A 24,651-nucleotide genomic window follows, 5' to 3' on the forward strand; every position below is an offset into this window, starting at 1 on the left:
CAAGGCCAGGTCTGGAAGGGTCCCACACGCAGAGCTCCCACGCCCTGTCTCTGTGGAGTCCAGACACATCACCTTCCTGGCGTATCAAAGTGGTGCTCAGATAGGATGCTTTTGCAACTTTGGGTGTCTAGACTTTTATAGGGGTCTTAGTATGTCATTGGCCATGTGACTAGCCCCTCTCTCATATCTAAGGGCCCATATCTTGAGTTACCTCATTAGCATAAATTCAGGTGTGTTTGAAAGGGTTCATTAATAAAGGACACTCCCATCACTCAGAGAACGCACAGGGTCTTGAAGGTGTGGGCTAGAAGCTGGGAACAAGGACCAGATACGTTCTTTATCATACCACACTCAGGCTTCACAGCCCACAAGCCAGAGAGAGACCCACCGGCCTTTCTCCAAGCTCAGCTCTTAACACCCACTTCCTTAGGGGATGACTGTACCAGACGGGAGGATGCGTAATGGAAGAGATGGAACGTGCTGGCTAACATTTGCTCCCATTATGCTGCCATAAACTACACATATATTCTTGGTTCCTGATCTTTCAAGCACATATGAGCACTCCCCCAGGCACAGTGACCACGCATCTCAGGTTCTCATTTATTTTTCTATTCAACAAATATGCAATAAGTCCCTGCAATACGGTGGGCTCCCAGTGAAGCTCTGATATAGAGACATCATAGCGGACAAAGTGTCTGCCCCCAGGGAAGCTTACAGGCTAGCATATGAAAGAAACCAACTAACAGTTCATTATTTCATCACAATGGTGCCACAGTGGGTGAATTACTGGGTGCTGTGTGAGCAGATGGTGGGGAGACCCAACCCAGACAGGCCTGGGCACCTACCATCACTGTGAGAGCTCAAGCATCACTAGGTGGCAGGGAGGTAAAGGTTGGGGAGGTGGAAGCGGGAGGAGGAGGATCCAAGCAGAGGAAATGTGCATGCAAGCTCCAAGGTGGGAAGCCTTGGTTAAAGGAACTGAATGAAGGGTTGCACGGCGCCCAGAGAATGGGAGACGGCAGGACAACATGATCGTTTATGATTTAGAAACAGAATTCTGCTGCCATGTAGAGAGTGAGTGGAAGGGAGCTAAGAGGAATTTGGGAGGCAAATTTGATGGCTAGTTCTATAGTCCACATAGATGTGATTGTGGCTTCACCCAAGATAGTGGTGCGATGGATGTTTATAAAAGCTTTATTCATAATTGCCAAAACTTGGAAGCAACTAAGACGTCCTTCAACGGATGGATGGCTAAACAAGCTGTGGTAATCCAGACAGTGGAAAAGTAATGACTATCAAGTCCTGAAAAGACACAGAGGAACTATAAATGCATACTGCTAAGTGAAAGAAGCCAATCTGAAAAACTTACCTACTGTGTGATTCCATCTATATGACATTCTGGAAAAGACAAAACTGGAGACATGAGAAGATCAGTGGTTTCTAGGAGACTGGGGAGAGTGAGGTAAAAAATGAATAGGTGGAGAACAGGGGAATTTTAGGGCAGTGAAGCTATTCTACAGGATACTGTTATGGTGGATACACGTCATTATATATTTGTCCAAGCCCATAGAACTGAACAACAAAAAGAGTGATCTCTAATGTAAACAATGGATTTCAGTTAATTTTTCAATATTGGCTCATCTGCTGTAACAAATGTACCACACTGATGCAAGAGGTTAAGAATAGGGAAGGGGAGAGGAGACTAGGGAAATTCTCCATACTTTTCACCTAATTTTTCTGTAAACCTAAAACTGCTCTAAAAAAGAAAATCTATTAATAAAAAAAAAACTTTTTTAAAAGATGGTGGTGTGGAGGTGGAGGTATTTTCAGTGGACTTGGTAGCTGATTGGATAGAGGAGCTCTGCAAGGGGGAGGTGTCGCGGGTGGAGCCTCATTTTCTAGCTTGAGCTGCCTGGTGGTGCTTTGAACTTGTAAATAATGGTGAGGGGTCCAATTAGGGGACAGGTGGGTGGGGGGAGAATCAGGGTAGAGCATGAGTTTAGTTTCACTAATATAGTCCCAGTTTCAAATATTCTATTCTGCTGTCTCCATAAACTCAACATCTCTCAGAAAATCTGCTATTTTGGTAACTAAACCACATTTCCAGATTTCCTTTAGTACAAAAGTATCCCTGAGTTTTATTTTATCAGACCAAGAGCCTTTGGATCCAAAAATGTGGTTACTAAATCTGTAAGATATCCCTTTACACTTATGAAGTTGGTTAATTAACCACTTTCCTAAAGCCCACATCCTTGGTAAGTTTTAGCACAGTGACAATAATAACACAAGTAAGCTATTTTCTTTTAGGCAAAAAAACAAAAAAAAAAACATTTGGAAACCTCAACCTGGAGACAATTCTATCCTGGAAAAGAATAGATCCCTCTGAGATGATTATTCCCACCACCACCCCACTCCATCTTCTGTGTTCAACCTTGATTAAATAATGGGAAACACTTGCACATAATGAGTGGCCCGCAATTGTCAACAGCCCAAGAACTTTACCCCCAGGTCCCCCCCTGCAACATGGCAGGTTGCCCTACTACACAGTGATTAATTCCGGGATACGGAGCTAATCTATAACCAAGTTCCAACAGAAACATTTTACTGCTTGTCATAAGCAAAACAGGATGGTGCATACTGAAATGGTTACTAACCAATTTTCATAATCAAAAAGCATTGTGCTGTATTGGCTAAAACATTAGTCATGGGATTAGAATCCATCCTCCCCTGAATAGTCTAATCCTCTTAAAATGGCTCAGAGTAATCAGGTTAGCTCCACTGTAAATTTTAGTAAACCCATCACTCTTATAAAGGAGTTTCAGAAAAGGAAAGATCAAACAGCTTCTTAAATCCTTGATGCTGATGAAACGTTGGGCAAAATAAAAGTCTTACAGAGCACTTACATAATTGACTTGAGCTAAAATATACTAATAGAGATACATTTGCCATCATAAATGGATTTGTACTCTAAAAACTTCCACTGTGGAAACAGATTCTGAGTGCTGGTCTTCTAAATAATGTGACAGTAATGAGAAAAATTACGGGGAAATATCTCACTGAGCGCCCCAACTCCAGCAATTATTATGTGGAAGCCCCATTCAGCAATGCTGTGTGAGACTATGACTAGTGGTGATTGTTTCGCGACTTTCTGGTGAGGATCGTACCCTCCGCCAGTGGGTGATGCTGACTTGACAAGTACACTCAGCTCAAGCTTCTCAGTACATCCAGTTGGCCTCAGGAAATTCATCAAATCCATTCTCACCTCAAGTCTCCTACGTCTCTGTTACACATACCCTATGACTAAGCCATGACTCCGCTTTCCAACAGTTTGCAGACGTACTCGAGAAGCCAAGAGTAGGGTCACCAATGTGCTCCTGTAAGTCTCTACTTAGATTCAGTTTTTCATTTTTCTCTTCTCCCCATGATCCTGGATCCTTATGTTTATGGTCTGACTTATCCACTGTCCAATCTAGATTTGTGACATCAAAAATTATAATAATCACACCTGCCTATTTTTATTCAAGCTACATATAAAAATGTTGAAAGTTACAGATTCTAGAATAACATCCTGTTTCAAATTCAAATTGACATAAGATGGCATCGTCACCCAACTGTTCATTCTTTCTGATAAGCATCCTTGCATTCAACCCAAAGTTTTCTGAAGGTTTACCTGAGGCTGGACATACACACAAACATAGCAGTGTAGGGCTCATGAACTTACACTGAATGCAGTCAAACAGGTTCTAAGATTCAAACTCCCCCACTGACTCACCAGAAGGGAACACTTCCCCACTATTCCACCCCCACCTAAATATGGCTTCCCGTGACTGCCCCTTCTTTGCCATTTATGCAGGAGAAGTCAACCACCCTGTCAAAAGTGAAAAAGCTGCTACCAATGTAATTCCAATCAAAATGCTTTCACACTTTAGGAGAGCGTTAGTGTGAGGGTTCATTTTATGTATCGATTTGGCTGGACCTGGTGCCCAGATACATGACCCAATACTATTCTGAGTGTTTCTGGAGTGGTGTTTCTGGGATGAGATTTGCATTTAAGTTGGTGGACTACGAATAAAGCAGACTGCCGTCCATAATGTGGGGCATCTGTTCATCCAATCAGTTGAAGGTCTTAAGTGAACAAAAGATTGACCTCCCAGGAATAAGAGGGAATTCTGCCAGCAGACAGCCTTCAGTCATGAACTGCAGAATCAGCTCTTTCCCTGCAGCAGGACAGCCTTTGGACTTGAAAACAACATAGGATTTTTTCTGGGGCTCTAGTCTGATGGCCTTCAGATTTGAACTGCAGATTTTGGACCTCCCAGTATATATATATTATGTTATTATATATGGTATATTATATACTGTACATACATATATCCTGGAGAACTCTAACACAATTGAAAAGTATCTTAATATAAAAGTACAAAAATGTAATAATACATTGGACAAAAACAGTCTCATATCCATTGTCCTCCAAATTAATTATGAATGATATCCCAATAGCCTCTTTATTCTCTTCAAATGACTCACATCCATTGTTCTTTAGACTTCCTTCAGGATGCATTCACCTTCTCCTTCGTCCTTGAAATCTTGGGTGAAGGAAAGTATATAAATATCGTGTCTCTGCAATTCCAGTGTTCGACTCTTTGAAAGGTATCTACTGAATCATAGGTCAAGATACAGCCACTCTCTGGAGCCAAAGTCACAAGAACATTAATAACTCCTAGTGGATTTATGAGTCAGGCTTATTGAGCAAAAAAATTACATTCAGGGCACAAGAGCCCCTCAAGTCAAATGAGAAAGGGAAGTTTGATTGAGAGTGGTAGGAACTGGACTTGCTCAGGGCAAGAGACTCCTGCGCTCAACACTTCTGGGAGGGGAAGAGAAGGGCCACGTTAGATGTAGGTTACCACCAGTGACAGCCACCCTACACACACACACACACGGACACATGCTGCAGCTAAAATGATTTTTTTAATGACAAGTCACTTCTTAGAGGAGGTCTTGGTATAATGAGATGCCACCATAAAGTAACAAAACCACAAGAGGATGCAGAAACACAGGGGGACAACAGTATCTAATGCTGCCAAGTTACCTGCTCATCTCAGTTACTCGTGCAAAAGGAGACAGTCAGAATGTGGGTAATAAAAAAGCCAACAATCCACAAATGCAAATGGTTCAAAGTCTTCCCACAAGATACTTCACGAAAAGGACTGACAAGTGTTTCATGTGCAAGGAAGACAGATTCAGAAGCTGCTGGGAGGACTGGGTAGGACCCAGTCTCCCACGAGAGCAGCACTGGACACTTAGTCCTGGGCTCTGCCAGGTACACAGAGGTCTCCTGGGAACTGGCTCCAGCCGTTCCTGAGAGACTGATACCTAAATAAAAATGACGACTTCTTAATTCACAACAAGAGAATTCCTTACTCACCATGACACTTACTTCTTCTGGTCAGCAAATTCCAGCATCAACAGGAAAGCCACTTTACAGGGGGAACAGAGGTATCTGTTTTGCCCAGATCACATAATTAGCTCGAAGTAATGGATGAGTACAGATGTAAGAAGCCTTGTGTACGTAGTCATTCACACTCTTAAATATTTATGAATAATTGTCTCCATTCGAACCTAGGGGTTCCCCTGCTCCTTCATTCTCAACCCCTGCAACCCTCTCTCCCCTCCAAAATCATTCCACCTCAAAAGAAACTTCTTCTTGCTCTTTATTGCTAAATCCTTGGATGATTTTCTACTATTTTTCTGGACCTCCTATACATTTGATCCTTTCTTGCTTTTTGAAACTCTCCCTTCTTCCATTTGATCACATCACAATTAACTGACTCTCTTCCTACATCTCTGACTGTACTTTTTTGGTCTCTGCCATGGATGTTATTCATCTAGTTGCCTCCTAAAGACTACTATTCCTTGAATTTCTTCCAGCCCATTTCTAACAACACATACATTTGTCCATCACTTATACTCTGATGACTCCCGAATCTACATCAAGAACCAGCCCTCTCCCCAGTGCTTTCAGGCCAGTATAGCACATCCAGCTTTTGAATAGGAAACCCAATATTCCTTCCCCTCATCTTTTAGAGAGAACCATTTCCGTGGCCCCTCCTGCAGCCCCTTCTCAGCCATATCCCTGCATCCTGAGAAAAGAAGCACCTACTCTGTTGGCCACAGAATATAGACCACACCAGCTCATAGGTACCTGAGAATTTGCACTGCCTATAGAAGAAGCCAGGAACTCCTTAACATAGGATGCAAGACCCTTCACAAACTGACCCTAGTTTGTCTTTCCAGACTTAACTTCATTCTCTCTCTGTCTTCTAATCTTGTAGCAGGTAATCTGTTCCTTCTCAGATATTTCCAGGGCTTTGCTCATATTCTTTCCATGTTTAGAATATCTTTCTCTGTTAATCTACCTTAGCAAGACCTACTCATCTTCCTAATATTACACACACATACACACACACACAGACTTCTTCCCTTTAGCTTTCACTGAACCTTAGCCAAGTAGAATTCCACCATATGCTGTGTTTTCAAGGTATTTATAAATTCCACCAGTACAGTGTCTATACTGTGTCATGATCGTTTGTTTTTGAACCTGCTTCCCCATCATTCCATTACTCATTGAGGGGACCATGGCTCTCTCATTTCTGAAGTTCCTTGATCCTGCTACAATCATCCAGATAGTAATTCATGAGTGTTCCTCCTCAAAATTAAACTATTCTGGGGAGGAAGTATGTGCAACACATATAAAATTAGGAGAAAAATCAGCTTTGTTAAGAAATACAAAACAGTATTCACACATAGAATCAGCATACTAGTCACCCTCTTTAGGATTTAGGACTTTTGAACATGAAACTGTCCGGGAGGTATCATGGAGAACAGCACATCCAAGGTCGGAACATACACCCTGAAACTCCTGATGCACAGCCTTGCCGACTACAGATTCAGGTGACCTCTTCTTCATTTAGCTTCGTGAAAGTAAAAATTGACCTTTCACCTTCTGACAAGATTTTTGTTAAGATCAACACAGCCTGTGAAATCAAGCTCTGGATATTTGTATATGAAGGTGCCCTGTCTGAAACTGGACTCTAAATCTCTGGATCTGCAGAGCTGTCTCTTGATGCACCCTCTCAGCTCCATGGATGTAAAGTGAGTTCCTGCGCATTGTTCCAGGAGAAAACTGTGAGGTGACCCAATACAAAAGCAACCATATAGGACTGTGTTTGAACTGTGCTCTTGGGGGGGCAGAGGGGGAAGATGAAAGAAGTGACTCTTGGCTGGCTGTGAATAAGCTAAGGCTCACTGGGGATTTAAGTTCATCTTTCTCAGTAACTCACTGGGCTGCAAACTTGAGGCTTGGAGCTTCAGGAAAGTCTCAAAGACGTAGATCTTCCCCTCCTGCTGCAGTCCGGACTAGAAAAAGAAGTACGCTTGGCCCAGCAAGACTAAAGCTGCTGTTAACATGCACGCTGGTGTTATCTGCGTGGACTCTCCTGGACCCTGGAGAGTATCTTGATGTTGAATCATCATCTTCTGACATGATCATCCTGGGAGCCCCTGGGGTGAGAGGTGAGCACTTTGGCCTGGAGTGAGTATGTATTCCCAGAATCCATCCCCCTGGGAAGAGGTGCCCATGGGAACACAGAACACAGACTTTGGAGATGGATCTTAGTCTGCGATAAAGGGGATCGTTGTCTTCTCTTTGACTTTGTAATGGTTGGACGTCAAATGTGTGGCTATAATGGGTAAAGGGAGTGACTCCTTCTGAAAACCATGCCTCATAACAGTCGTAAACTATTCTTGCCATCGTACTTCCTTCTGTCGCCCACAGACATGCAGCAGAACCTTAGTGATGCAGCCTGACTCTGACTGTGCTGTGGACTCTGAAGGAAAGGACTGTTTATGTTAGAGACAGAAAAGCAAAGGGGGCCAGGATGTCCCTTCCTATGGCCAGAGTAGTGGCCCTTTAGCCTTCACCAAAAGAGGGAGGCTGTGTCCAACAGTGGGGACTCCCCATGAGGGCCAATGACAGCAGGGGCTGTGGGGTGGTGACAAGAAGATGAGACTGGAGGTGAAGGTCATGAGAGAGCTGAACACATAAAGCCCAAATACACAGAAATCCCTCCAAATACCTAAGGAATCATTTAAGGGGTCAGGGATCTGCAGGGGGAAGTTTGAAGTCACGTCACTTAGAGAATTAAAGAAAAAGTGATTTCAGTTGGCACCTGCAGGCTGATAAGGGACGGGCACCTAGTGACCATTTGGAAGCAGCTCTTTTTTATGAAGATGCGTCACAGTACTTTTCCCTCATTAAGACGAGCTCCAAAAACCAGGCTGCAGAATGTAATCATCATTTCTTAGTTCCAAGTTTTTGTGGTTGTGAAATACATTCTTATTCTCAGAAGCAGACTGAGAAGTGAGGTACGCACTGAACAGGTGCCAGTGGTAGAGATCATCACTCTCCTCTTGGGTTTGCTAATCTTGCCCATTTATGAATTAAAAGACGTGAATGTGTGTGTGTGTTTACGGTTAATATTGAAAGGTACTAAAGGCAAAATATACTACGTAAACTTTTTTGGCAGTTTCATATAACCAGGGAAAAATAACTTCTTTAAAATTTTTAAAGTCTTAAATTCAATTGACAAAAATTAATGAGCAAGGGGAAGAAGGAGCATAAACACTTGGAATTATTACCCAGAACATCTCGTACTTCTCAATTTGTGCAGGAAGACCAGCTCTTTTGGAACAACTCATTAAAGTTGAGAACTGGACTTTTGGCCCGTAATTATTTCTGGAAGACAATCCTAGATGTCACTGACTAATTGGGCTAATTGGAAGAGAAAAATTGCACGAAATGTTCCTTCAACATATACATTAATTTACTTTTATTTTCAGCTAAGACTTTTCTAATTGTATTGATTTGTAGCTCCAAACAAATGAAAAATCCTAAGGGAAAAACATTTATAAAGGGCAATTCTAAGAGGAAGTAAAGATAAAGGAGGAGAAGGAGGTCAAAAGTGCCATAAAACCTAAAATATTATTCTTTTGACAACCTGCTTTAAGATATTAAGATCACTTAAAATTCACTAAAAATATCATCTTGAACACTCTTAGGAACTGAGAACTGCATGTCCCAAATAATTGTCAACATGACAGAGAGCTTTTGCTCAGCTGTAAGGCAGTTCCCAGCTGACAAATGGGTTGTGCTCAAAAAGTTCTCTTGAAGTTAATTGTTCAGAACTCAGGCCAGCTCAAAAGAAAAGTAACCCTAAATGCTCCTGTTTTAGTTTTCTCGGACTTCCATACAAAGGACCCCACACTGGGTGGCTTGAACACAGAAATGTATTGTCTCACAAGCTGGAGGCTGGAAGTCCAAGATGGCAGTGTTGGCAGGGCTGGTTCCTGCCGGGGGCTGTGGCGGAGCCTCTCTCCTTGTTTCCTGGGAGTTTGTTGGTCATCTTTGGCATTCCGTCTCTGCCTTCATCTTCACACTGTGTCTTCCCTGGTTGTATGTCTGTGTCCATATTTCCCTTTTTATGGGACCGCAGTCACCCTGAATGAGGGACCTACCTTGTTCTAGTATGACCTCCACTTAACCTGTTATATCTGCAATGACCTTCTCTCCAAATAAGAGCACTTTCTGAGGTGATGGTTCAATATATGAATGGCGGAGGGGCACAATTCAGCCCACAACCCTCCCAAAGTGCATTTGAGCAGCTGAGAGCCCTGCTTCTCTCAGAGGAGCTGTTCTGAGCTGGGGCTTCTCTGGGCTCACAGCTCTTCCACACCTGGGATGGGAGGAGGAGGAGGAGGGCAGGGCTGAACCCTTGGCACCAGGAAACTATACATCTCCCAGGGTACCAGAACACAGTCCTGCAGAAGAGAGTGAGTTTCTTCTGAAAGCACCTGGCTCCACAGCAGAAGTTCTCCAACTTGAGATGCCCAGGATGCCCAAACTGGCCTGCAGGGACACAGATCACTGGACCACAGCATCCCTTCCTGAGCCAGCAGGGCTGGTGCGGGGCCCTGGAAACTGCATCTCTCACAAGTGCTCAGGTGAGGCCCACGCTGCCGGTCCTGGGCCACAGTTCAAGAACCACTGGCCTGAAGGATACCTTATTGAAAAGATTTGCTTCTTGAGTAAAAGAAAGTATGTATAAAGGAGATAAAATTCGTCTCCTGGGGAAATACCTCTGCAGGAAGAGGGGCTGCAGTGGGTTAAGTGACAGTCTACCCAAAAATCATCCCACCACATGGTTGTATGTGTCTCAATAAATAAATCCATGTGCAATCACCTATATCATAAATAATACTGTATAGATGGCAGAGATGTATTAATAACATTGTATTATGTGTGTATTCATGTAACATGTAACACCTTAACATATTATATATTGCATATACTATATATGTAATAGAATATATAGTATATATGTGTATGACATAGCTATTAATATATTACAAATATTACATATTATAATATTATGCTATCTCATAAATCACATATCTACATCTACATCTATTCATCTGTCTCACTTTGGAATACAGACCCAGTTGTTCTCAACATATCCCTTCGTCCACTGTCATAAAGTTCTGTATAGGAGACCCTATCCAACTACTGCAGACAGAGGATCTGAGCGTGCCTGACAGATGCCACGTCGTGAGACTTACATCAGCCTGAGTGTGTGGTGTGACTCACTGCTCTGCACCACGAACAGGGGAGAGGCCCCTGGGCTTCAGTGGCTATTTCTGAGTTGGAAGCTCCTACGTCCCCTTTGCGGGCATCCAGAGAAGTCAGTGGGTGGTCAGAAGAGCCCTGCCCACACTGCCCAGCCTCCAAGGGGGTTTCTCCCACGTTTCATCACACCTAGCTTTCCCCCTTGCTCCAGTTCAGGCAAGCCCCGGGGAGTAAGACGAGCCTGATGCCCTTCGCTGCCTCGGTGGAACTTCGTCTTCCCTGTCCATCCCCTCCAGGCACATGGACACACACTGGATAAAGGGATGTCATAGCAAAGCTGGTCGGAGCAAATAGACAGCTGCCTGCTTTTCCCCCGCAGACATCCGACTTCCCTCTGCTTCCTTCGTGGCCCTCCAGCCGGCATAACCAGGCTGGTTTGAAAGCCCCACTGCCACCACTGGGTCTAAACCAATTTCCAAAGAAATGGAGGAGAACAAGATCAAAGACCACTGTGTCAATACAAACTACGTCATGTCCAGGTCGACTCCCTAAGTGAAGAATTTTACTGTACAGCACAGGGAACTATATTCAATGTCTTGTAATAACCTACAATAGAAAATAATCTGAACTATACATGCATAGCTGAAAATAGAGAGACAAATTTCAACAGAATGATTTTTTTCCTCTCCATCTCTATGACTGAAGTCTAATAGCACATCACTTTTCCAAGTAATTAAAAATGATGGCCCAGGATGCAAATGACCTAAAGTCTTAATGATAGAGAGGATGTTTGTGTCTCTTGTTTAGTAAATACTCTCAGAGTTTCTGGCACTGAAGAAACTCAATCCACTCAAACCAGCATAAAGCACTTATGTGATAAACCTACTGTACCATTTCCCCTTGGAAATATTTATAATCTACTGTATCAGGGATGGAGAGTTTCTATTAAAAATATATCAACACTCTCATAAAGACCATTTTCCCCTTACAATTTATCCCGAGTAATAACATTCCAAGCCACAAACTTGTTGACAATCAATTTTTGCTTCTCCATGCAATTCGACTGAAGAGTATCTGTTTCTTAACAACAGAATGGCTCAAACACAAAACAACATTCACCTGGCAGGGGCGGTGACACTGTCAACCCCGAGATGCTTCCTCTTCTGTGCTGGCATGTCCACGTATCAGCCATCGGCCCTAGAGGCCTGCTGTTCTGTCGCGATTTCAGATCCCAAATGAATTTAACTGACTCCGAGCATGAGTAATATAAATACTGAACCTCAGCTAAATCATGAGCAGTGTCTCGTGAGTACAGATGTGTAAAAGAGTCACTGATGCTGATTAGGGGACACTCTTGACCTCACTTCTCATCAGAGAAAATACTGAAGGCAGGAAACAGTGAGTTTGGTGGCTTGAGTAAATGAAGGCAGTGGTTGGGTACCTGCAGCTGTCTCCTGCTTCTTCTGGAAGGTGGCTGGGTTGGACTGTTGTAATTATGGGTTTTATCCTCTCACTTTGCCTTCCCTCCATTTTATCCAGTAACAGAAGCCCTTCCAACAGATGAACCTCTTCCCCCACCCTAGGAGAGGGAACATGACTCGGGTTTGGTGCACCAGAGAAACCCAAGCCCCTGGGCAGAGCTATTACTTCAGGGACTGACACTCATGGGAGCTGGACGGGCAGCCCCTCTCCCCACAGCGATCTTGTTGGAATCATCAGAAAAGAGACACTCTCTGTGGACTTCTAGCTTCATCACTGGGAAGACCTAAGCCCAGGTGTGCCAGCAGCCACCTTTGCCACCACGTGGAGAATCTGCTTGAGAATGAAGCAACTCAGGGCAGCAGATTCAAAAGGTAGACAGGCCACATTGTGATGTCACTGCATGTGCTCCTCAAGCCTAGGCAACCCTGGACTTCCCTGACACGGGAAATATATGTTACATTAAATTCAGTTTCTGTCCCTTATAACTAAAACTACCCTCACACAGCTGCTGAGAGGGCAGAAACATCACCTACATCTAGGCTAAAAGAAAACCCTTGTTTCTTCTTCTTACAAAACTCTGACACCCAATGTGTGGCTTCCATTTCCATTTCCATTTCCATTTCCATTCTATCTGGGCACTATGTATCCAGAGTCAGACAGATTCATGGGTTAAGGGCTCAGTCCCACAAGCCTGCCCCTCACTGCAGACGCCAGTTGCGAGTCTGGCCTCTTGCGAGTCTGGTACTTTTGACCAACTAACTGCCTATAAATGAAGAGTTCCCATCCCCCTTCTTGGGCTCAATAATTTGCTAGAACAGCTTGCAGAACTCAGAAAAACACTTTACTCACTATTATTGGGTTTACTATAATGGCTACAACTCAGGAACAGCCAAATGGAAGAGAGGCACAGGGCAGGGTGTGATGGGCAGGTGAGGAAAGAGACTTTCATTACAACCTCCCACACCTCGATGTGTTCACCAACCCAGAAACTCCCTTTACCCTGTTGTTGGGGGTTTTGTGGAGAATTTACCTATGATCCAGCAATCCCACTCCTGGTATTTGCACACTTCATTTAATGAAATGCTCTTGTAGAGTCAAGACATTTTGATAGAATGTCTGTAGTTAAACAATCTGATATGTGACTCATCTGACACTCCTTACATTTTACCTCTTTTCAAGTTAGCAGGTGATCTTTTTCCTACATACTTCTTTTTTCTGGCCCTAAATAATTCCTTTTCTTTCTGCGTGGCCTCAGATCGCATATTTGAGACTCAATCTTCTCACTCTAAATAGTTAAGCTTAATTCCTGGGTCTCATGGAACTCATACAGAGCATCTAAAATACATGGCAGGTAGGAGTTAACTCTCTCTGGGCAATATTAAAGGGACATAATGAACGACAATTAACTGGAACTAATGCTTGATTGAAAAATTGAGGTGATAAACAGGGATAAAGCAAGAACATAGCCCAGAAGTCCATGCCAACAGAAACCTAAAATTATTGACAAAATAGAAAATTTTAAATATTTTTAATCAATACTGACTTAAGCATATGAATAAATGTTTGACTAATGCATCTTACCACTTATAATTCAGTTTCAAACTGCCATGAGATGTCATAAGACCATCCGAGAGGAAATTGGGGGAAGAAAGCCTAGATCACAAAAAAAAAAATCATCACTTTTATGGCATTTGTACTGGAATTATTTCCAGAATAATGCGGTTTCACAGCTATAATTCAAACTAAGTTTTAGTCTATTGGTTTAACTGCAGCATATCTAAAATTTAGAAGTTTTTATAGCCCTCAATCCCCCATAATGGTGGCTAAAACCTTAGAGAAAATTCAATTATAGTAGAAGAGAGTTTTGTTCTTTTTTTTCTTCTTCTTCTTAAAAATGGACTTCATTTGGAGACCTGCTAAATACATAGCAGTTCCAAATTTTCCAACCCAATGTGTATAAAAATGGAGTGGATTACCAATCCAGAAATGCTGTAGAGGGACACAAAGATTATTAAATGTGGCATAGGAACATTAAAAGAGAATTTAATTGTCTAAGAGAGGGATTCTTGCTCAGGTAAAATCTATCTGGCTAAGGTTTAAATATATCGCATAACGAAATAATTGCACAAATTTCTTTAAGTACACATGGCATCAGAAAGAATCCAGAAAGGGCCCAGTGATGCTGAGGGCTACAGGTCTCACCTTTTACCTTAAAGAAACCAGAAAAGGGAAGAGGAGCTAAGCCTGCAGGATGCTGGCACATCATCTACCAAGGACAGCTCCGCACCTGGCAGCGGGCTGCTCAGTGGTTTGGCGCCTTCTTGTCTTCTGCTCCACACCCACCTACTTAACTAGGGCTATCCTTCAAGCTATAACTTTCTCTTGGAGAGGAGCAGGGTAAGAAAAGCTGAGAGGTGAGGTGAGGGATGGAGTTCTGATTCCTCAGAAGGGATCACACAATTATTTGGAGATGAAGTTTAGAAATTATTTCATCCAAATCATTCGGTTTGGTTAAAGAAAATGAGGTCCAAAGAAATCAAGTGGCTTGCCCAAGATTAGAAAGGTAAGTCACAGTGGAGCCACCAAGAACCCAGCCTCCAGACTCCGAGTCTCTGGCAGCTTCTCCTGCACCAGAGCCCCGCACACCCTTCTCCCCTGGGATGGGCATCCTCTCATCACGACCTTCTCCTCCAGGCAGTAGATGTCTTTGGCTGGCTGAACTGACAGAAGTCACAAAAGGACCCGGTCATGATATCTGAAGGTTATGACAATGAGCTCTCAGGCTGGATTTGCACTGAGCTGTGGAATAAATCTTTATCTGTAGGATTCCACTGAAAGCAAGTTCAGGTGTGTCACGTTTACGAATGTCTGCCTGGGAGCCTCTGCACGCAGTGCTTTATCAGCATACATGCTTATGCATCACCCCGGTTTGCCAGCTGGAGTGTAGAGAAGAACCCAGGGCTGCAGCAGCCCCGCAGGTAGTCTCAGTCGCTGTGAGGCCCCCAGGCAATGACCTATAGCCTCCAACTACAATTTTGTCGTTCCTACAGTGGGACAGCAATAATTGGATGATTTTTCAAAACCAAATATTTAAGGAAGAGTATAGCAAATATGAAGTATACAACAGATTTGTTTACCCCATTAACAAAGCCAACTTTCCCTTTTGGAGTTGGGATTGCTGGGTTGGGGGTGGGGAATTGCACATTTATGCATACTAGCAGTGTGCCAAGAGCCTTGACTTATTTCAAAACCATGAAGATTCCATTACTCTAAGCAAATTTTAGAGATTTTCTTTAAGAGAATCATTTGTTTGCGGTTCTATTGAGTGATGCTTTACCTCCTTTGTGTGTGTGTGTGTGTGTGTGTGTGTGTGTGTTTCAGTCTCATCCCCATGATTTATTTTTATTAGCTTAGTTTCATATGTATTCAAAGAGACTTGCCAAGTAAGTCAAATCTACTTTTATTTTTAAAGATGATATATTTTTCAGAATTGAATAATGTAATTTTAAGTAAATTTTTAAAATGTACACTAGAAATTGTATTAACAGTTTAAAGGGGAGAGTAATTGTAACAGGAATTTGTTTGCATTCTATTTAAACCACGTATGTGAAATGAATTATATCCCACCAACCAGCACCCGCAGAACGCTATGGGATGGAGCAGGAGGGAAGAGCTACCTGTGGTCCCGTGAGATTTCTCCTGGTTTTCTCATGATCCCCAAATCGCGCCAGTTTCCTTTCAAACTCTGAGAACTGCCTGGTGATCAGGTGTGATCTTGGCTGCCACCAGAAGCAATCTGGCTGTCATTCCCACTGTGTTCACTCACAACCACAGAAGAGGGACCATGCTTTCTTCAATCCCAAACAGCATGCTTTCTCCTTAGAAAATTTTGTCCATGACAGGTCAGTACCTCAGCCCCTCCTATTTTTATATCCTTGGTTAACACTGATTCCTAGTTACTGGGATCAGGGAACAGAGGAGTTAACTTTATCAAATTACTAGTTTAAAAAAATGTATGGGAATCTGGCAATACCAGTGAATCAACCTAGGAGGATAGAATTGCATAAAGACGATATTAGGCATCTGACTTGGTCTTCTGTTTTTGACTCCTAATCAGAGAAGGCTAAAATTCTTCTGCTGGACACAGCACATGGTGAACTGGATTAATGGCTCAAGCTACATGTTTCTATCAAGCACCTTCTGAGTGCTATAACTTCTCCGAAGGCCTGATCTAAAATGATTAAGAAGAGTACGTGTCATCCTCAAGGCAGCATCGAGGTCTGCTAAATATTTGTTCAGAAGATTTCCAAAATATTCTGGATAGAATCTGTCCCTTTCATGATGAAAGCCTGTGACTTTAGGAGCTTTTTCTAGCAAAAACGCTTCCTCATTCTTAAGCGGCTGCCACCGCCCCAGGCCTTTCTCTCATCTTCCCTGTCGGAGGATTGAGGAGGAAACAACCACTTTTACATACTTGAGGAAAACAGTTCTGAGAATGAGTTGACTGGGACAAGTTGTAATTCCCTACCATTACTAAAGAGTTGCTAAGCAAATATTACAAAGCCAACAGAAAGGGGGAAACGTCCATTTCACTTCCAACAAAGGAAAACTGAAAGTTAGCTCCTTGGATACGAGAAATAAAGGGAAGAGGGCGAGTTATCATCTCCGTGTTTGTTTTCTAAATAGAGCTGAGTCTTGTTTGCCTTTTTTGGTCTGGTTCAGTTTTGCTTTTGCTTCAGATGAGAAAAAATGGGAGATCTGGTCAAGAAGAAAGGAATGGAGCCCACCAGTCCTGCTCTCCTGACAACCCTCCCAGCAGCTGCAGAGGCTTAAGGCATCCTTACAGGTGGGCAGGGAGCCGTGGTGGCCTGAAACTCACGCAAAACCAGAGCAGAGAAGCTCCCCTGGTTTCATAGTGAGGAAAAGGAGCTCAGAGCTCTCTCTGAACGCTAGTACAAGATTAAAGGGCTCTGACAGGACACTGAGATCCTTCATGTCCTGGGAAAGACCCAGAGAAGTAAGAGATCTGGCCTCTAACTGGAGGAATCTATCATCTCCTCTGGAACACAGTTATTCCCCCCGGAAAAGTAAGGCAAAGACAAAGGTAGAATATACCAAGTTTGCCATGAGTGGCTCTGGGCACAAGTAGTGTAAGACGCCTGTCTCCCTCGTGTCTTTTGCTGCAGTTCAGGTTCCCTAAATTTTTATCCCCATCTTGACCCACTGGACTCTTGATTTGTGTATTTAACTGCTTATTTGATGTCTCTACTTGTATATCAATAGGAATATCAAACTTTTCTCCCTGGACCAATTCCTCTCAACCCAGTCCTCCCAGTCTTAGCAGTGATCCTTTCCTTTACCTCGTATCTCAGGTCAAAAGCCTGAGAATCATCTCTGATGTCTTCATTTTTTTTCTCACGCCCCACCTCCAGTCCATCAGACCCTCCTGGGCCTGTAACAGAGGAAGAGCAGAACTAACACTATGTTGAAACTGCCTCCCTCATTCTTTAGCTTAAATACTTTTATCACTCTAGCCTGGCACAGAAAGAACTAAATATTAGAGAAATGTTGCTTGTCCCCGAATAGCTCATTAAGTTCCTTGAAGAAAGTTTCCATCCCATGGTCCCAAGCTAGTTATGGCTAGTACTTGGTATAGATAAGTTTGCTTTCAGCCCAGAAACCTTGTTAATAGGCAGAAATAAGAATGGTAGAGTAAAAATAACTGCTAACAATTTGAAGTTTTTGCAGGAGTCTTGTGAGCCGGCACCACGTGAGAAAGCAGAAGAACAAAGAATAGTTATTCATCCCCTGAAGGCCAGATGACTCCGAGAAGTCTGCACTCAGCTTTGTCCTTTAATCTTGAACCTTACTGCCTCCCCTTTCTCTTAACATAAAAGAAGTCTCAGTTTTATTCCACATTAAGATGGTTCTTTAGGACATCAGTCCACCATCTTCTTGGTTTGCTGGCTTTGCAAATAAAGTAGCTATTCCTTGCCCCAGTCACTCATCTTTCGATTTATTGGCTAGTCGTGCGGCAAGCAGTATGAACTTGGACTCATTAACATCTCTACCTCCAAAGCTTAACCCAAATCCATCCATCTCTTGCCATGGCCACATCACCACCATCTCTGGCCTTCATGACAGCAGTCGTCTCCTTTGCTCATTCCTGTCCCTCTATGGTCCATAATGTAGCCAGAGATTATTTCCCATCCCCTCTCGGGGTCTTTGTAGGAATATTTCCCAGCCAAGAATGCACTTCTCCCAAACCTGCTCCTGCTGGCACTACTCTCATCCTTCAGTGGCCCTCAACTCACAGTGGTCCATCCTGATCTCCTGATCTGAGGAGCCCTCAGTCATTCTCTGTCCCTCCACCCAGTTTTAAAAATAGAAGAATTTTATTACAAATGGCTATGTTATTGTTTATGCATTGATTACCTGGCTTCCCCTTAATGATTAAGCTCTAGAGAGGAGAAACTGGGTCCTTTTTAAAAATTATTTTTCATTGGAGTATAGTTGATATACAATATTATCTAAGTTACAGGTGTATGACAGTGACTCACAATTTTTAAAGGTTATATTCCATTTGTAGTTATTATAAAGCATTGGCTATATTCCCCGTGTTGTACAATACATCCTTGTGGCTTATTTTATACATTATAGTTTGTACCTCTTAATCCCCTACCCCTATATTGCTCCCCCCCTCTTCCTTCTCCCCACTGGTAACCACCAATTTGTTCTCTATATCTGTGAGTCTGCTTCTTTTTTGTTATATTCACTAGTTTGTTGTATTTTTTTAGATTCCACATATAAGTGACATTACACAGTATTTGTCTTTCTCTGTCTGATTTATCTCACTTAGCATAATACCCTATAAGTACATCATGTTGCAGCAAATGACAAAATTACAGTCTTTTTTACAGCTGAGTAATATTCCATTGTGTGTGTGTGTGTGTGTGTGTGTGTGTGTGTGTGTGTAGAGCACATCTTCACCCATTTATCTGTTGATGGACACTGAGATTGCTTCCGTATCTTGGCAATTGTAAATAATGCTATTAACATTGGGGGTGCATGTATCTTTTCAAATTAGTGTTTTGGGTTTTTTTTCAGACATACCCATGAGTGGAATTGCTAGGTCATATGGTATCTGTTTTTAGTTTTGGGGGTTTTTTTTAACATTTTTTTATTGAGTTATAGTTATTTTACAATGTTGTGTTGAATTCCAGTGTAGAGCACAAATTTTCAGCTATACATGAACATACATATATTCATTGTCATATTTTTTTCACTGTGTTTTTAGTTTTTTGAGGAACCTCCATACTGTTTTCCACAGTGGCTGCACCAATTTACATTCCCAACAACAGTGTACAAGGGTTCCCTTTTCTCCACATTCTCACCAATATTTGTTATTTGTGGTCTTTTTGATGATGGCTATTCTGACAGGGAGTGAGGTGCTATCTCACTGTGGTTTTGATGTGCATTTCCCTGATGATTAGCAATGTTGAGCATCTTTTCATGTGCCCGTTGGCCATCTGCATTTCCTCTTTGGAAAAATATCTACTCAGTTCTTCAGCTCATTTCTTAATTGGGTTGTGTGATTTTTTGATGTTGAGTTGTATGAGCTGTTTATATATGTTGGATATTAACCCCTTATCAGTTATATCATTTGCAAATATCTTCTCCCATTCAAGTAGGTTGTCTTGTTTTGTCAATTGTTTCCTTTGTCGTGCAAAAGCTTTTAAATTTAATTAGGTCCCATTTGTTTATTTTTGTTTTTATTTCCTTTGCTTTATGAGACAGATCCAAAAAAAATACTGCTACAATTTATGGCAAATAGTGATCTGCCTATGTTTTCCTTGAAGAGTTTTATGGTTTGGGGTCTTACATTCAGATCTTTAACCTGTTTTGAGTTTATTTTTGTTTATGATGTTAGAGAATGTTCTAATTTCATTTTTTATATGTAGCTGTCCAGTTTTTGAAGCACCACTTATCACACAGACTGTCTTTTCTCCATTGTATACGCTTGCCTCCTTTATTGTAGATTAATTGATCGTGAGTGTATGGGTTTCTTTCTGGGCTGGGTCCTTCTAGATTGTTGCTGTGTATCCAGGAACCGGAATAATGCCTGGCACACAGTAAGGACTTAATAAATGATGACTGAATAAGTAAGCAGACAATGAATCCTTCAATCCTCTACATTGAAGCCAATCAAAACAGCAACAGGAAAGAAATGAAAACCCCCAAAGATGTTTGTAGGGAAGGCTGTTCTTGACCCCTTACAAGTTCACGTCTGATGAGGGAGCAGACGGGAACTTGGATGAGCTGTCCTGCAACAGGTGATCTATTCTGGAATCCTCAGCCCATCCCATAGTCTCCACCCTTGAATTGACACCTCTGATCTCCCTCAGGGGGCTTCAGAGAAAGTCATGTGATATTACCACAAATATCACCATTTCTATAGCCTTGACGAAAACAGTTTTGAGAATTCATTGACTGGGACAGGTTTTAAGAAAGGAAAGCTTCCTAGAGAAGTCTGAATGTTAGCTGGGCCTCGAAACGTGGCCAAGAAAATGACCTCACTTAACGTAGATCAGTGTTTCTCAACTTTTTTTCATCATCATCCCTCCCACCCAAGGAGCCTTTTTAGACTTTTCCTAATCACCCCTTCTCATGAAATTTTAATGGCACCAGTATACTATATGTCTATGCACCATGACACTTTAGAGGTCCACAAATCATTATAACATCTAAAGTTTGTTCACCAACCCTCCTCCCCTCCAAGAACCAATTTTTGCCTCCTTGGGGGAAAAATCACTCTGTAGAGAATGAATGTCACATTCGTTTCTCTTGTGTAAATAACGATGTTCCTCTGCTATCCTATTGTTGGTAGACAAATTTCTCCTTTAAGAAAGACCTTTTCCAGTGTGGCTTACTTAAGAAAATGTTTGGGGGAAATAACTGAACCCCTCAAAAAATGTGCCTTGTGTTGGCAAGATACACTTCATCTCTCCTTTGACTTTGCTCTTTGGCTCTAGACGTTAAGGAGTCCAGATGTCTTAGCAGGGTGAGAGGTGGCCCCTGAATCATGGACACTGGGAAGGCCAGCTTTCTTAGAGCAGACATTACCCTGAGATTAGAAACAATGCTTGGTGAGGTAGATTACTTTTTCATGTTACTCTGTGTTTATACACATGTGCTAAGTCTGTGAATTCACCAGTCAGCAGGAGTAGGAAAGAGAGGTGAGGAAGTAAGATGGAAGAGAGGACATGCCATAGCACGTTCAGTAGGACCAGGGAGGACCATGGACACCTTTTCCTGAAGATATAAGGACAGCTTTACACAAGAGATGAAAACCAAACACGGCCTATTCTTAGTTTTGCTCATAGCCTTGACCTAAACTGAATGAAACTGGCCTGCCTCCTTCCTCTCTTCACTCATTCTTTCAACAAATATTTGAGTGTCACGTATTTGTGAATACTATAAAAATGCAAAGGTCAAGATCTATCGATTTTTTCCCCCAAAGAGCCTACATACAGCCCACTGGGAAATCACACAAGTGATTCAATTAGTGGAGTGACTGAGACATTCCCCAGGGTATTTGTTCCAGGCTCCACCTTGTGACCCACTGAGGATATTCACCGTTTGCTGTTCTTCAAGGACAAACTCACCCTTCAGGAACGTAATCTCACTTGCACTTCCAAATTCACTGTTTTCATAATCAAGTGGCATAATGTCAAGCTGCTCCTTAAATTAAGGTCTCTTCTCTCATTTCCCTCTCCCCACAAAATCAGTGATCACAATCAAAGAAACAATTACTTTTGTTCAGCAAGATCTGCTTTTAATTAACCTATGTTTGTTCCTTATTGAAAACACCTCTACCAAGAATACACCGAATGAGTCCTTTCTGCTCTGGTACCTGGAAGAATAGACAGGCAATAGCCAATGGCCTGATGGCCCCACAGCTGCTTCATTCTCAAGACCTTAAATCTCAAGGAAATCATGTCTGCATGTGGGATCCCAGGAACCACAGCTTGCTCCAGACAGCTTCTGAGCACACGGCAATGTCCATGTCCAACTGCGGGAGGTTGGCCTTGAAAGATGGAAGGGCTTCTGTGGGAAGGACTGAGGCTTTTCTCCTGGCTCATTCTTAAAGGGATTATGTCAGCTTCATAAGGTGTTGTACTGACGTTCTGATGTGATGACCTTTTCACATCATTAGGACCAACCTGGGTCAGTAGATCTCCCTGGCCACCAGCCAGCTCTCACAGCCACTGTGTAGCAGCCTGCTGAATCTGCTTATTCTGTTTAGAAGGTGCAGAGGCCAATATGGAGGCCAGCCTGTTGAATGATTCCTTTTGAAATCCAATTCTGAAAGTGCATTTCTTATCCTACATTGAGCTTACCTCCTGAGCGTGGCTACAGTCAGTTGCTCCTGCCAGCAGGAGACCTGAGTCCTAACAAGTTATGCTGGAGCTCTCACTTCTTAGCCCCCTCTAAATGGCCATCACCACATCACAGTCCTCTCTTGAGGAATTCTTTCAAAAATCCTTATCTTATCAGTGGCAGAGCAGAGGCGTGTAAGATAGGGAGACTTTGGGCTGCAAGCATGTTTCAACAGTATGGTTCTCAAGTTTGAGATCCCTGTGTTTCCACCTTCTAGGCCACCATGGGGGGAGATTACCTTGAAGATTAACCATGAACTATCCTGTATCTTTAGCTGATCTAATAGTTTATCAAGCTGGCCTTCAACCTTGAAGAGCAAATTGATCTCCCAGCATGAAGCAAAGATTTCTTTTGAATATTATGAATTCTTACCTTGGGCTTCCCAGTGAGCTGCTACGTTTCATAAGAACTTGAGAACTTCGAGGCTGCTCCACGCCTTCAAAGCCCTTCTGATGCTTTTCTCCGCTGCAATAACAAGTAGGCCACCCCTGTGGTAGAGAAAATGACTAATTAAAAAATTACCTTGCACTGGTCTCTTAGGAAAGTTCCAGAATTCCACCAGACCCCCAAGTTGCATCAGTTCAAACAAAAAAAAGTATCACTCCATAAACAAATCACGTCACAAAAACATGATACAGATTGACTGCTTTTCTCTGATAAATTTCCCCATCGTCTTCTATTTCCCAAAAATGAGCAAAAAGCCTCCATTGCGTTCCTTCCCTTGCTTCATGTAATTTGAGCTCAAATTTAAATGCAGTGGTTTCTTTAAAAACTGTTGCAGCCAGAGACTTTGATAGCCAGTTTCTAGCTACAAACTCAAGCTTATCTACGAATGTAAGTTTTAAAATAATATTGAAATAGAACTTTAAAACTGAGATTCTAATTTTTTTAAAGAAAGACTTATAAGTAAGGAAATAAAAAAGGAAATAAAGTTTGGTATATGAAGGTGAGTAGGCTGTTTCATAAAAGTCATGCCTCTGAAACGTGTCTGTAAGGAGTTGAACCTGCTGATGTCTTTTGAAATTTGCTAAGAATAAATTTGAAATCACATTTCCATGGAAGTAATTGCCTATCCTCTGGAGCAATGATTCCTAACTTTTTCAAAGATCCTTTTTAAGTACCAAGAAATTTAGTGAGAACTCTCATGTGGTTGGAAAAATGTAGAACATGTGCAGAGAGAGGCTCACTGGTCTTTTCATTAATTCCGCAGCCCCTCAGGAGTCTGGCTCCCACCTGCTGGCTTCCACAGATCCTGCGTTGGGAGAGCCATAAAATTATCCAGAAATGACGGCCCCTGTGCAAACATCCTAGAACACGCTCACGGCTCGCATTAAACCTTCAGAGATTACTGTGTCTACACCGGATTTGCCAATGCAGAAAACAAACGTAGGTCAGAAACACATAATGTTTGTCAGAGAACAAATAGCTTCCATTTTTTTCTTTCAGTCTTAATACGTGGTCTACTATTGATGTTTTATACCCTCTCAATTTACCTTTCTGGTACTCACTAATTAAATCGAAAAGCTATTCACCTTCTTCTCAAGCATAGGGTTGAATTGTGAGAACCCAGAGAATTCATGAAAGGCCTTACTATATGCAAATGATAAATGTGATAACTTATCATTCCCAGCATCGGGATGATTATCCACATAAATCTTCACTGTCCCACTGAGAGCTGCATTAAATCATCCCACTGGTCCATTGCATTGTGGGTGATAAGCCAGCATTTTCACATGTTTAACCCTATTGCACTTGCATAAGAAACACACCCTAGGCTTTCCGTAAGAACCTCTGAAAGCAATCCAGGCCAAAAATGACCTATGCCAACCCTCGCCTCCTTCGGGGGCGTAAGAATTCAATGTCATGCTGCCTCTCAATCCTTTATGTCACAGAAGTTGCCTCTAGAGTGAACGTTTTGCCCTTTGGGAAGGGATTTTCTAATTTCCACATTCTCTAGACCTTCCCACTGACAGATCAGGAATGCTGTGGCTGTTGTTTAGAAATTCCTCTTTCCTAACCCTGGGCAGGCCTTCCAACCTACGTAT

General features: G+C 42.4%; 1 long non-coding RNA gene across 1 annotated transcript in view; it reads right to left on the reverse strand.

The window, feature by feature from the left end:
- The window catches only part of LOC116150050 (uncharacterized), a 217,357-nt gene that overhangs the window by 45,716 nt on the left and 146,990 nt on the right, over positions 1-24,651 (reverse strand). Inside the window, exon 2 of the long non-coding RNA XR_004133733.2 lies at positions 22,979-23,094. This is a non-coding gene — a long non-coding RNA (uncharacterized LOC116150050). The remainder of the gene's footprint in view (positions 1-22,978; positions 23,095-24,651) is intronic.

Source organism: Camelus dromedarius, chromosome 3 (assembly GCF_036321535.1).
Source record: "Camelus dromedarius isolate mCamDro1 chromosome 3, mCamDro1.pat, whole genome shotgun sequence".
Taxonomy (NCBI): domain Eukaryota; kingdom Metazoa; phylum Chordata; class Mammalia; order Artiodactyla; family Camelidae; genus Camelus; species Camelus dromedarius.